This window comes from Ascidiella aspersa, chromosome 7 (assembly GCF_963924565.1).
Source record: "Ascidiella aspersa chromosome 7, kaAscAspe10.2, whole genome shotgun sequence".
NCBI lineage: Eukaryota > Metazoa > Chordata > Ascidiacea > Phlebobranchia > Ascidiidae > Ascidiella > Ascidiella aspersa.
In genome coordinates, this window is record NC_139453.1 from 30,973,224 (window position 1) to 30,986,212 (window position 12,989).

Genomic DNA, 12,989 nt, shown 5'->3' on the forward strand with positions numbered 1-12,989 from the left:
ATTTCATAGCACTTATCACAGAGATCTTGGTAGTTTTCAGGTGTGTAGGTTTGCATTAGGATTTTATGTACCATTGAGTCTGTTCCGGTACACAATAACATTTTTTTTTAATTTATGTGTACACTCAAATTGGTAGAATACACATCTAAATCTAAAAAAAAACAGCTGCTCTAAATTCCATAACTTAAAGTGTGCATAAAATATAATTGCACACTTGCAAACACCAACATTTGGCGCTGCAAGTATTATGTCATGATACAGCAAAATTTGTACACATTTTTGATTGAATATAGAGGGATTAAATCACATACTTTTGTTTCGCATTGAAACACACTTATCATGGAATAATTATAAAAATGCAAGTATTTAGTTTAAATATAAGGCTAAATGCAGTTGCTAAAAATACACTTTTTGGCGCTGGTCTAGAACCACTTTTTTCAATGTAACGAAAACAAGTTGCTGAAACTGCTATTGCAAAAAACAAATAAATATGGGGTAATAAATACAATGATAATAATACCCGACCTACCAAACACAAACTCACACTATTACTCCAACAATTAACTTGGCAAATTAACCCCTAGATGAAAATGTGGTAGCATTCTAGACCAGCGCCAATTTTTTAAAGATACAAACATTATAACAGAGATATATAAAGTGTTGCTACTTGTTACCAGGCATAGGAATATCATTTAAAAACAGCTCCTCTGGTAATTCTAATTATTTACCAACGTTTCTGCAACCTATGCAAGCCGCCTTCATTTATTGCAGAGATATTGTGATTTTCAAACAATTCTAAAAACATTCAGTAGTTTTTATATTTAAGTTGTAAAAAAATAGTTTGATCTGTCCACATTAAACAAAAAAACACAAACAAAAGGTTAACTTAACAGATACAGAAAATTGCTTCGTTTTTATCAATAGCAAAATTAAACTACAAAACTTTTATTTTACCATATTTTAAAGTTATGAAGCGTTTATTTTACAAAAACAATGTGATCTGCTAAAAATAAACTAAAATAAACAAAAAGGTTAACGCCAGTGTTTAATCACGTGTTTTGTGAAATTGAATCTTCTTAAAACTCAACTTTTTGGCTTTTGGGCATAGTTTTTTTAAATTTAAGAACCAAATATAGCACAAAATGCTAAACTACTAGGCTTGCAAAAACAAAAAATCCCAAACTTGCGAAAATTTATAGCATTTCTCGTTTTTCAGGTTCCACCCTCCGCTGGTATCCTGTACCTAATTCGGAAAGGTTAGCGCTACACTTTATTTCAACTGGGGAGCGCAACTCGCGTTTCCTTCGTAAAGTTTACGCGAAATGACTAAAAATGTACAGCACAGTGTTATAAAGTAATTAAGCGCAGTATATAATCAAATTCAACTTTATATCACATGCTTTTACGTCATAAAAGAAGTAATTAGTGGTTTATTATACAAACGTTGTTGTGTGGTAAACATATTGAATTTGCAATAGGGGATGTGGTGTTTCCGTTTAAGTTGAAGACATAACTTATTCGTTTTCGATGCAATAATACAATTTTTATAACCAATGCCCTGTTTCCATCGATAAGACAACTGCATTATGACTTAGAAATATCAAAACATTGCTTTTTTCTAGTAGGTGATACAATTAAAAAATGGTTATTTATTCTTGCTTTGGCCACTGCATGGCGAGCACGCACACTTTGAGATTTTTAAACAGTTACTTGCATTTTTACAAGTATTAGGCTTGACATATCTATAGCGGGCATCCTTCCTATAGCGGGCATCCAACTAAAAAAACGAATAATGCACGAACAGCACAAACAAAACGTAAATCAAGTATTTTTAGGTTTATTTTGTGGCAAAAACATAGCAAAAGCAAAAAGCAAAACGCGCATCAATACAGCAAAAAAGCGGCAGCGAACTCACAAATGGCGCAGAAAGCAGGATTGTGTGACGAATAAAACGCAGCAAAAGGTGCAATGAATAAATACGCGGTTTAATACGGGGATAGGGGAAATGCAAATTCAAGCAGAAACTGCTGGGAATGTACTGACATTGAAGCAGTTATATGGAATATTTTAAGACTGCATCACAACAAACATTAAAAATGGAAAGGAATCAACGTAAAATTGTATTGAATGTAAAATTACAGATCTTCAAGTTGAAAAAAAAGAATTACCTTTAAACATTTGAAGAAAATGTCAGTAATCTATAGAAAAACGATGCGTAAACAAATGTAATATTATAAAAAAACAATGTAATATTAGAATATTTTAATTCATATTGTGACATATCAAGGTGTACCAATTTATAGAATCATACTTAAACAATCCGCTTAACCTTGTGTAAAAACTGCAAATCACCCAAAATTCAAGGCGTTGAAACCCCTTTTGTCGTTGTTTTTATAATCATACATGTGCGCTAAACCAGTCAAAGAAATACCGTAGAATAAGGTTGCGATGGAACAAGCTGGAAAACTTTGTGAAAGAGTTTCTAACGAGGTAGTAACATACAAAATATCGGTTAAATCACCTTTTTAACTTTAACATTCAAGAAGAAGTAATTCAAATAAAGAAAGCAATGTTTGGAAGAAGTTATGCCGAACAAAAACGCACAAAAACTACGGAACTTGAGAAATATGTTAAAAGCGGTGCAGGGTGCATATATATGTTTGGACGGTGATATTTTGAAGTGACTCTTCATTGTACCAAGACACGATAATTATATGGTGAATAATATTCGCAAATGATTGTTTTCTTGTACCTCGATGAAATACGAACGTAAAATATATTGAGTTTTGAGGATAGTTTGGTATATTTACCATGGATTGAAATTTGATTGAAATAATTTGTCTTTAATCTATTTTTAATTGGATTTTAATGGGTCTGTGTGTTAGAAAAGCATTTATCAATAATATTGGTTGAAAGTCGTATTTCAAAAACTAAAAACAAGAAGCACTGTTGAGGACAATACAACTTGCAAACTTGTTTTCAATCTATAAACCTGTTTTGTTAAATACAAACAAACGAATCTAAATCGAACATCGATATTTGCTATTTTCTACCGAAATAAATCGGGTTTGCTTGTTAGTGATGTCACATTTGCTATACGTCAACATACTATGACGTCATATTCAACATCGGTAAATGCAAGATATTATGAAATAGCGGTGAAAATACATGCCTTTGTACATGCTGATAATATGCGGGCTGAGGAAATGCGACATCTTGGAACAAATCAAAAAAGATGGTGGATTTATGGTTTGGAACTCCAGTGGAACGTTTTTTTTTCGTTGTTGAAAACCTATGTATCTGGTATTTAAATAAACTGGTGAAGTGTACGTGAATTTTGATATGTAGCATGTTTGATGCCCTCGTTCTTCAGGTGTATTTATACGAAATTGTTAAAGATAACAAATTGACAGCTACGTGATAATTTGCTAATAAGTTTATAACAAAGATAATATCTTTCCATATTATGGAAGAAATGAAAAGTGATATTTTGAACAAACTCGTCATTTTTACTATATGCTGTTTAATTGTGGTATTAGACAACTTGTCAAGGACATTAATGTTGTAGAGTTCATCGCATACAACAAATAAAACAGGAATGATAAACTAAAAAGCTAAAATATTAAAATGAATGCGAAAACACAAACAGGATTTAAACAGTGGCTTAATGATACCACAACTAAGGATTAGAAATGGCGGAAATGGAACAAAAATGGCGGCCAATTCTTCGTCGTTTGAACTGATGGGAATGCTGCTACAAGAGTGCAAATCGTCGAAAGATCGCTGCGTTGTTATTACGTCACCCGTGATGACATCACACCGCTGTACTGTTGTGGCTGGCCGCGAGGCGAAGATCTGAATGAAAATGTTCCTTTATAAAGATTTTTTCTTGAAAAATGATTCTTGGTTGCAGAATACAAAAGTCAAAACCCTAACATAAGATAGGATATTTGTAAATTTAAATAGAGATTAAATACAATAAATATGTTAGAATAAGATTAATATTTCAGAAACCCAATAATGATATTTACTTCAGCAGTGTAGACCAATGTTTTCTTAGTATATGAAAGAGAAGATTTGGCAACCCAAGTCTCTTCACTAAACTTTTACAAGCGTACAAAACATAAGACATGAATATGTTCGAAATGTAAAATAAAATATGAGCCATGCTTTCGTATTACTTCAGTAAATTGCAGGTAATGGAGAAATTTTGCACAGAACCAATCTCAAGAAACCTTAGCATGTGACACTACTTCAGTCGGCGACCAAACCAAATCAAACAGACACAAATTAAAAAATTCACGACCAATAGGTTGAGAAGCACTCTACTAGACGAAGAAAACTAAAAAACTTTTGTTTGTAAGGTCGTTAGTAAGTTTGTTACCTAGTAAAATGTCTTACGCAGCCCAAAAAGACAAAAAAATATTCGTAAATACAAAATTATACGTTTATGTGACTAAAGGAGTATTGAATGTTGGAAATGATAAACAATTTTTTAACCTGAAAAAAAAACGTTAAGTAAACAAAAAATATATAATAAAAAAATTAAAAAATTAATAAAAAATAAATTAAAAAACTGAAAACAATAATTTTAACAAAATGTACTATTAGAAAAAAAGTTAGTTTAAAAAGATAATTAAAAAAAATAAAAAATAAAATTGAAATAATTGAAAAAAATAATATAAATCCCATTCTAACCGCAGTCGTGAAATACGACGTCATCAAGAGCGGCCTCCCCCCGAGAATCCGCGAACTCCTCGGCCTTGAACTCGAGCTGGAAGTTGACCCCTGGCCTGAGGTTGAGAGGTACGCTGGCCTGGAGCCAGTCGGGGCCTCGGTGCCCGTGCAGGGACCAAAGAATGCGGGCCGGTCGCTTGGTGTCGCTCTCTGGGCCGGTGAGCAGCGAGAGTTTAATTCGAGGAGACTAAAAGAAAGATTTGTAAGTTAGGCCCTACCTTGAATTTTAGAGTTTTGAAACAAAATAAGATTAGAAGTGGTTAGTTTACTTTTATGTAAAAATACTTTTATTTATAAAGTTTTATTCGCGGAAAATAAAAAAATAAGATTAGATTTGTTAATAGGGGGTTGTGTTTATTGTAAATTAATGAGGATTTTACCTGTGTTAAATTTTAACCACAATAACGTGTGACTTTATTTTTCTTTTCAGTGTAAACTATATTTATAATTATTCGTTTGACTTTTGGATCTGAATTTTTTAATATACGGTTTTATTGCCAAAAAATAACCGCTAGACGTCGCTCATGTGTGGAATTTATAAAATGGTTTAAATTTGAGTTTTAAAGCTATTTGATTAGGATTTTTTTACACCGAAATTTTAATTATGCCTTTATGGACCCCCCTTGAACTAGTCCACGCACCCCAGTCCAAATTACTGATCAGTAATATAGTTCAGTTATAACAGTTAACTTACCGCTGCGCCTCTGAGTAGATACATGAAGGAGATGCGACAAGAACAAGCTTTGTTTGCAGCAAGAAAACTTGTAAACACTGAAGCCTCCAAAACTCCACTGCCGTCCAACAACAGAATGTAGCCACGACCTGCCATAATATTGTTACACACGTAAGATAAAGGAAGATGGGTGCATTCGGATAATGAGTGACGTTATCGTTGACCAGTAAGGTATTCAACGTTCCATATACAACTACACACATTGGACAACGTAATTAAATATAATATACTTACAGAAACTGATGTAAAGAAATCTATTAATACATACATTTAACAACTGAAACATACATATGCACAATGTGTATCCTGTGATCAAGCCCTTGTTAGTCGTACTGGTCATCATATGTGACGTTACCGTTGGCTGGTACGACTTTACAAGAGTTTGACCACAGAATACAAATCGTGTGTATGCACGTTTAAGAACCTATTACATCAATGCATTCAACATTATGCACAAGTTTTAATAACGGTTTAATTGATTAATTTAGGAAAAAGCTTATACCCACTAAATCTCTCAAATTAAACATGTTAAAAAGTTTAGCATAATTTTCACACTACCGTTTATTTTGAGTGAAACTGAAAAGTTTCAGTCGACAAAATAAGTGAATTTCCAATTTAGTTCAAAGCTCTTAAACCACAAAAAACGTACGTTTTAGCAAAGAAAGCAAACATTTAGTGAATCACCTTCAAAGTGTATTGGCAGGGGTCCGTGGTCAGTTGTGTCGTCATAATAGACCGAATCGACTGAAGCCCACCCCAGCTCTGTGGACTCGTACCCCGGAAAAATGGGGATTTCCGGGGCACTTGGTTCATCACCCCCCTTCTTCTGCCACAAACAAGTCGTTCCGGAGCCACTGGAGTCTTGGAAGTAACAATCCAACACACTGGAGCTGTTTGAGCCTGAGGATGAAAGACATTGTGACGTAGACTGTAGTTATTGTTCTGGTCGAATTATGAAAACAATAGAACGTGTAGTACAGCGTTTCTTAACCCATGGGCCGCGAATACGAATTGGATCGCAGTTTAATTTGGTTAGTTTGCCCCAACCAGGCTGCAGTACTGTTTTATATGGTTATATTTATAGAGATAAGTTTTAAGCAATATTTCTTTCAATTCAAAAAAAAAATGTGGGAGGTGATGCCCGTTTTTGCCGTTTTTTACGACGTAAATGCAAAACTTTTTTAGGGCTTCTCCCGAATCTTTTTATGCTTCTAGTATACGCATATGACCATTTTGTGAAACGGGTTCAAGCATGAAGGCGCCGTGCGTCTCATCGCGCGCTCGAGAATTAAGTTTTTGCAACTTAAACAATATAAAAACCTATGGAGTAACTTTGTGATGTAACGTCTGAAATATTTTAAGACCCAAAAAATCCTGGATCGGCGCCTGTTGGTTGCTACGGAACAAGCTTGACCATCGTTTTGACATGATTCTTCTCTCACCTGGAGCAGTTACATTGCAAGGTTCATCGAGTGATTCAATCAGCAGATCGTCCAAGGCAAGCACAGGTGACTTCGGCTTGTTGTTATCCCCTGGTTGCGCGCATTCAAGATGCTCGGCACAACTTCCGTTCACTGATCCACTCGCTTCAATCAGGATCTACAGATATAATAGAAAATGTAAAGTATTGCTTTACCAATTCTATGGAAAATTAAGTATATATCAAAAACAGCCAGGATCTACATATAACAGATCATGGCATTTTGTCAGGGATTTAGTAAGAAAAATATATATTTTGCTTTACTGAAGTCTGTAGATAGTAGAGCATAGTTTGCATAAATAGCGCAATGTGTCATTTAGCCTTGATATGTGTGATCAGGCGCAGATCTAAGATTTTTTTAGTTTTCGGGCATAATGAGTTTTTTTCGGGCATAATGACACAAAGTTACGTCATAACGTGACGTCACAAAGTTGTACCTAACGTGACCACATAAAGCAGTAATCTTAAGAAGACTACACAGTTCGTTTATGTTATTAAATTTTTCATTACAATTATAGTTAAATAGGCAAAAAAATAATATTATGGGAGGTCTGGCTATTGGCCACCGATAAGGCGTACCTGCAAAAATTATTTAATAAATGTTTTCAACACTAATGTTCAACTAAATGCAAAATATAAGCTTTAATTTAGTTTCAACATTTATCGGCAAAGTTTGAAAATATTCGAAACAAACTGTATGAAATATATGAAAGATCAGACTTATGGTTGGTTTCTAGATGGCGAGTTTTAAACGTGCTTCCTAGATCGCAATATTGTTCCGGTAAAAAAACATGCTTAGCTGTATGCAAATAAGCAGCTGTGTTAAAATGAAGTACTCTTTTTTATTTAACATGGTTGTGGTGAATTTAAATGTGAGAAAAAAGTGTAGTGTTGTATTTGCGACACATTTGTTTAACATTTGAACTGAAAGCACTGATGTGCTTGGCTACAAGCTGCTAAGCTATTATCAGTGGTTGATATTTGGAAAGCTTCTGACAAAATGTTAAACAGAGTTGATTTGAAACATGTAGGAAATGTAGAAATTAACAGATTTTCTTTCAGAAACCTTGGGTATGTCGATTCACTTTCTTAGACAGGGCTATACTTGTGTAACGCTTAACGACTACTTTTTTCAAAATAGACTAAAAACCAAACCGTCTGATTTTTAGGACTATTTAAACGTAGCTCATGGAAAAAATGTAAAAACATCGCCGAAAAAAGAACCAGATGCTTTTAAAAAACTAAACTAAATACGACGTAAAATAGATGAAAAGTAATCTTCAAAAGTAAGAAACCTCTACAGAGGTGGCTATTCATCTGGATAAAGTTTAAAAAATACAGAATTGTGGCTTGAAAGGGAACTAAAGCCTTAAGGAAAAAAATGCCTGAAATAAAATACTTTAAAATTGGTAAAGCAAACTGTTAAAATTGCTTTAAACGGAGCCTGGTAATTTAGAAGTGGTCTTGTGTACTGGCAACTAGTAAAGGGGCAAAAAAGAATGACTGAAATAGGGATTAAAGTACTAAGCGTCACATCTTGCAACACAGTATGTTTGCAAGCAGCAAAGGGCGGTGTTGGGTGGTTTTGGACTTTAAAAATGTAAAAACTTCCAAGAAGACTTCATCCTTGAGCAAGAAGTAGTTTGTTCCCTTCCAAGAAAAATAACAATGGAACGCGCGCGCTGGTTGATTGTCTCAACATTTAATCACGATTTTCTGTTTGACATTGATTAAAAATATAAAGGTTTTGTTTCTCTGATACTTGCTAAGTTTGGATCGGCATTTTGAATTTTAAACCACGGCATTTTAAATTATGAGAAACAACAAGTTCAAACTGAGATAAACAATACTTCACTTTCACCCCCGACAATAAAAATAGGCGATTGAACATCTGTCATAAGATGGTAAATAATTTCTTTACTTTTGGCTTCTTGTTTACTTAACACATTGTATCTTTTTATTCTCGTCATTTCGAAAGTAGTGTTTCTTAATCTTTTTACCTCACGGCGCACCTGTAGACTTCCAAAATGTGGCGCACCTGGCAACGTTCCATGCCACATCGGCTCATAAGCGCTTATTTAAATACTTATTTAAAGAAATGTTCGAACAAAGTTATTAACTTTTCATTCATGACATTTCTAAAAGCGTAGAATGACGAGAATCGAAAATGAAATGTTGTTGTGAAACTAATACACAGAATTACTCGAAACTTTTCTGTTAACTCGCTACAGTTTGCATAATTATTCTTTGTCTATATATTTGTGCAACTTATAATGTACAACATAGTGTTTCAGTAAAGCTTTAAAAGAGTGGCGTGAGATGGCGTGATTGCTAATTTGGTCGCAAGTTGCACTTTCCTGGAACCAATTCAAGTTCCAGAAGCTTCAGTTATTCATTGCTGCTGCATTTTGCATTTCTAACTTGCATATGGATGTTTTCAGTTAAGCATACGCTATTTAGTCAACAGTTGGAAGGAACTTTGGTGAAAAATTGTTATAGTTATAATCACTGGAACAAGTTACATTTAGTAACGCTACAGTTTGCATTCCATAGTTGCATTTGTTTTTTTTGCAGCTAAACCTATGCCAGCTAGATTACCATAAAGGAAAACAAAAATGAAAAATGCTAGAATCCTTCAAGCAAATTATATTTCTCAAAACATCAAAATACGTTTTTTTTTGGTTTCAAAAACAACTCCAATTGTCTACTACCGTAAATTGTCTACTGAGAATCCAAATGTTGCATTAAAAGTATTCTTCGTTAACTAATTCCTATTTTTTCAAACACTTAGTATTGATAAAACCAATTTTTTCTTATGTTACTTAAATTGAATTATAGGTATATAATAATAAAATGTCCGCTGTTAACACGGGTTCCTCTAAATCCAAATAGATACAAAATAGTTAAACACTGTGTTAAATTTACCCCTAAATCTCAGGGTTTTACCCCGATAATAAAAAGTTTTAAGTGCATTGTGCCTTTGTTGCTGTTTTTAGCAGTTCCTTGATTGGCATGTTATGACCATGGCTGGCTTATTATATTGCGAGCTTAATATATCGCAAGAGGAAATGATTAGCTGCCACAAAACACATTCACGGCCATACCTCACTATAACGGAAGTGGATATCTCATGTGTGAAGGTAAGGGAACCAATTTTGCGCATGTGCCAATCTGTGGTTAGCCTTACAAAAGTCATAATGATCAACAATAACTACCATAGGCAAGAATATTGTTTACAAGTTGACAAAAAAATAAGTTGGACGCTGCAAGGACAAAGTGCGCCACCACGTGGAAAATTGTGATTCGGGGTTTCTGTCGACACGTGACTTAGATGCGAGTTCTGATTGGCTGAAATGAATATGATTAGTCAAATACTATAAAAAATGTTTAAAAAAATGTTTAAAAATTATATTTTTCCACGCGCGCTATGCTATGGGTTTGATCGAACTAATTTAAATTGGATCGAACTACAATATACGATAATATTGTTTACAAGTTAAAAAATGAGCATTCGTACTTCGAATAGGTATCCTTAATACACCAAACTAACATCGAACAAAAGTTAAATAATCAAAAATCTCTTCGCCATATTTACATCAGCTATAGACCTATAAATTAAAATTACGATTATAAAAACGCCTAAAGTTTTATTATTGGTTATACCTTACTTATTAGGTATTTTTTGTTTACCCTGTTAGCACCGCATTCACAAAACTTAAATCTAGAGTAGACATAACCCAACACCGACCGTTGTAACAGCCCCTGTTATAATTTTTTACGCAATCAATTTCTTGGAAGATTGTTTTATATTAGTGAGCAATCAGTAAGGTGATCCCCCCTTTAGAACAATGCGCTTCGCGTGTTTCAAGTTACGCGATTTGGAGCGGACATTTCCCAGGCAAGGTGCAACTCATCCAAGCAAAGCTCCAACCTTCTGGGGCTTAGGGGGGTTTTGCTAATGTGTGGTGCAATAGTGAAACCAGATCTGCTCTATTTTAATTTTAAAGCACAAAGTAGTTACCAGCCAACTGTTGTGTTCTTCTACAGTAAAACAGTGTTTTTTAACCTATGTTTGCGGCGACCCCTAAAAACATTCTTTTGAAACATTATTTTGAATCACTCTTTATATTGTAGAAAATCGATAAAAAGTTATTCGAAACGTTTGCAATGCTACCTACTTCTGCATGGGCTTTGATATCTCACTAAGAAAAACAAGAAGGTTTACCAGAAGTTAAAGGACGGCCAATACTTTTCCTAACTCAGTCCCTCCACAAGTACAACTTGCTTAAAAACGTATTTACATCACATTACCAACTTATACATTAAAATGATTGTAATACAGATGGTAGAGTCGGGACTCGACGGAATCGGCAAATTGACCGAGTCGGACTTTAAGTTACTTTTTCCAATATATGAATCAACTAACCTGGAATAGTGTGAAGTTGCTTGTGTTGATCCTGACCACAGTATTCGCCCACCTATAATCATTTCTCCCCGTGTTGTTCATCTCAAACACCAAGTCACCCCTCCCCACAGACCCCAACCAGAAAAGGGGGTTTCCCGGGTCGTAGGGGACCACCCACACTTTCACCCAGAACCCCTCGCAGAACATCACGTGCCAAAAAGAAAAGATGACGTCACCGATACCCCCCTGGACCACAGGGGAGACCATAAGGGCCCGGGATGGGTTTTCTTGGGGGGTGAATGTGACGAAGAAGCCCCCGTCCTGTAGGGAAACCCCCGCCACGGGGCAGTTGTGCTCCTCCCTTCGTTTGAACCCCAGGTCGACTGGACCCCTCACCCCGAACCAATCACACGCAAAAACCTTCTCCAACAAACCGAACGAGCAAAAGTTCCTTTCCGCTTTCCCAACTTTTGTAAAATTCGGTCGCGACACCGACGCCATTGTCTCGATGTTCGAGAAGCCCACACACGCTTGTGACGTCATAAGAAATCGCGACACCGACGTCGGGGCGTTTGTTTGCGACGCGATCACCAGAGAGAACGCGACGCCCGGTCTGAAGCGCTTCTCTGTGACGTATTGGCACCCCGATTGTGACGTATACTGGGCAGGGATGAGCGTCGCGTTGTGCTCTGTGACGTAATAGAGTGTCTGCGAGGGGGAGAAGTTGTAGGAGATGTGTAGGGAGCAAGTTTGGGGGGACAAAGTGAAGAGGGGAGATACCAGGAGAGATTGTGTCTTGTTTTGGTCGACGCCAAGCATGTCGAGGGTATTCCCCCAGTCTGAAACAACAAGTACAATATTTTTAATAAATTATGTGGTTGGCGCCCAGTGGAATGGTGTCGCCTTTTTATGAACGGTTTGTGACTACGCTGGTGCCCGACAGTTACATCAATACACGCTTTCGGGAAAAAATAAAGTGAGAAAAAGTTATTACAAATACTTCAGGTTTAACATCTACAGAGTCGTATAGTGTTCATTGGACCTCTTAAAACACAAAACCTTTGAATAATTTATTGCATCATAATGTAAAAAGGAATTCTTTATTCATGAACATGTAAGAGGCGTATTGTACAAGGACTGGCGCCAATTAAAAATACATGTTTGGTTTTTACTTTAAAATATTTGTTCTTTATTTATTGGTTACGTTTACAGGAAAATACTCTTCAGTTGTTTGTGTTGTTTTCTTAACAACCTTTAGTATCACAAAACAAAAATGTGGCTATACCTTTTTACACAAAAACAAATAAAATAAAAACAATAACTCTTTGTTTGTTTTAAAAATGCGAAACAGTAGCGAAGGATCAGCAAAAAACGGTAAGCAATTTGTGTCATTAAAATGAGATTTTTTGTTAAATTAATTCAGTCAAGCGCAGTGGTACACAAGCCCGTATTAGACGATGCAAATCCTATTGAAGGGAGGTATCTTGTATCACAGTAGGAAGTTATTATGATCAATCACGAAAGCTAGGCCAAGCAGACGTTTATAAGCTAATAAGCTAACCGCAGAATTAACAGTGATATTCATCGTGTCATTCGTGTTTAAATGACAAAACATATTTAATGGGTTTTTGATA